Raw genomic sequence first — 2,513 nt, forward strand, 5'->3', positions numbered from 1 at the left:
TTATTATTATTATTTTGGCCTCTTTCTGCTTTGGAATTCCAATCAAATTTCTCTTGATATCATCCCATTTAACTCTCAGATTTTCTTCATTCTTTTTTTTTCTGATTTTTCCTCATACAAGCTGGTGTCAAGGAATTTGTCTTGTCACTGGCTAATCCATTCTTCAGACAATTCTATTCTTTTGTCCTTTCAATGTGTTATCTATTTCCATAATTGTAGTGTTAATATTCTGGATTTCTAATTGCTTGTTTTGTATGATTTCTAATTGTCTATTTAGTCATTTTACTCCTGTAGTATTTTTTGAACTCTTCAATGGCACTCTCTTTTCCTTGCTTTTGTTTATGGTTTCCTTGAGCTCTTGGAAAGACTGCATATATGTGTGTGTGTGTGTGTGTGTGTGTATTATATGTATATATATGTATATCAGATAGTTCTACTGCCTGTTCTTCCTTGGGGAGGTGGGGAGGTTTCACCCTGTAGTATCTAAGGCATATGACTGCTAACCGGAAGGCTGGTGGTTCAAACCCACCAGCTACTTCTTGGAAGGAAGATTGGGCAATCTACTTCCATACAGATACTGCCTCGGAAACCTAAGGAGGGGTCACTGAGTTGGGACTGACTTGACAGCAGTTTGAGTTTGTGTAAGAGTTTGTTTCAATATATCCACATGGGTGGGAAAGGTATGCTTCTTTGGTTGTTAGCTTGGCAGCACTGTCTGCTATCTCTGGGTGGGTGGAATAACTGATGAGAAATGTGGGTGTGGGTCTCTGTTTGCCATGAAGAAGGAGCTCCTGGTGGGATGAGAAAGTGTTATCCACCACCTGTTGTTGATCCAGTGGTGCAGGAGTGGGTGGTGGTGCTCACGCACTGTGTGAGGTGGCAGCTGTAGTAGATATGGCTGGCTAGTGGAGAATTAATGTCCCCCTTCCATTGGATGGAACAGGGACAGAAAGAAAGAAAAAAAATAGTAAAAAAGGAAGGGTAGATGAGAAGACAGTTTGGTATAAATTTTTTAAAAAAGAAGAGATAAAAGGAAAAATTTAAAAAATGGAATAAAAGTGGAAAAAGAAAAGGAAGAAAGAGAAGAAGAAGAAAAGGGAAATAACAAGAAAAGGAGGAGGGCTTTTGTAGTTAAGGTCAGCTGGCAGCCCGGGAGCAGGAAGCTGTGGCGCAGTCCACTCCACCAGAGTGTATGCCCACAGACGTGGGTGGAGCCTGGCATGAGTAGGTGTCTCTGAGGAGGCCGCAGGGGTGCACCTCTAGGGTTCACACAGTCACAGGCAGGGTGAGCCACAGACCCTGGCTCTGTCTTCTCGAGAGACACTGCAGTGGGTGGCTGGACCGCTGAGGATGCAGCCAATGAACCCCAGGTGGGTGGGGGCAGCCAAGGGGATTTCCCTAAGCCACTGGGTTTTTGGGGACAGGAAGAGAGTTCACCCCTAATGGCCAAGAAGATGTGTTTGTTAGACCAATCATGATTCACTAGTATGGGTCTGGCACTCTTTTGGACACATGCAGCTGGTTAGCCAGCTTCTGCCCAGACTCAGTCAAGTGGAAGGCCAAGTGGAGAGAAGTGTCTCTGACTACCAACTGACAAGCTTTCCTCCTGGTGTGGGCCCTCAACCCAAACGACTAGTGTTTACTGGTGGTGAGTTATTTCATTGCCCTTCTCCGGCTCGCCTCACTCCATGGTCACCTGTGCCACTGGAAATCTGACTTCTTCCCTGCACTTTCTTTCCCAGATGCAGTGCTTATTCCGCTCACCTTGTGTTCCTCCAGATATGTCCACACTGTGTCTCTATCGCAGTGTGGATTCCACAAAGTTGGATTCTCCTCATCTGCATCTCTGATGTCTTCTGTGCCTCAAAATGGTCATGCTTTGTTAGGTCTGGCTTCTTCTCTCTCCCCAGTCACCGTCCTCACCCTATCTCCCTTTCCAATCAGTGCTCAGTCTAATTCTTTATCCTTTCATATTATGCTCAGAGTTCTGGATCATTATTTGTATCTGTTTCACTTGGTTTTTCTCGGTCTCTGTTGTAGAGTGATTGGGTAGAGTGTGTTAGCAGGATGCCATTTTGTCTCTGCCCTGGCAGAGAGTTTTTGGGTATCTCTTAATGCATAGATGCTAGGGTAGTGATTGTATTTGTGCATCCCACTTAGATTTCCTCTGAGTTTGGAGTTTTTGTCTGAAGGCAGAAAAACCCCCAGTCCCCCTTACTGCGAACAACACACAAACAGTGATATGCAGACAAGCCTGTCCCTTGTACTATGTATTCCGAGAGCCCCCAATCCACAATGGCTGGTCTCCAGTGGTACACAAGGCCAGGTAACTCAGAACCCCAGGTTCACCTGCCCTTTTGGCTAGAGAAACGAAATATCCTCTGGATGGTACTGTAACTGCATACCAAGCACATCGAAGAGGGCCTAAGTCCACCGGGCAAGTCAATTTCCCTTTTCATGAGGGAAGAACGGCTAAGAATGTGATTTACTCACTCATTCTCCTTTGTCATACA

Source organism: Orycteropus afer, unplaced genomic scaffold (genome assembly GCF_000298275.1).
Source record: "Orycteropus afer afer isolate SDZICR_OR568_19922 unplaced genomic scaffold, OryAfe1.0 scaffold00072, whole genome shotgun sequence".
NCBI classification, from domain to species: domain Eukaryota; kingdom Metazoa; phylum Chordata; class Mammalia; order Tubulidentata; family Orycteropodidae; genus Orycteropus; species Orycteropus afer.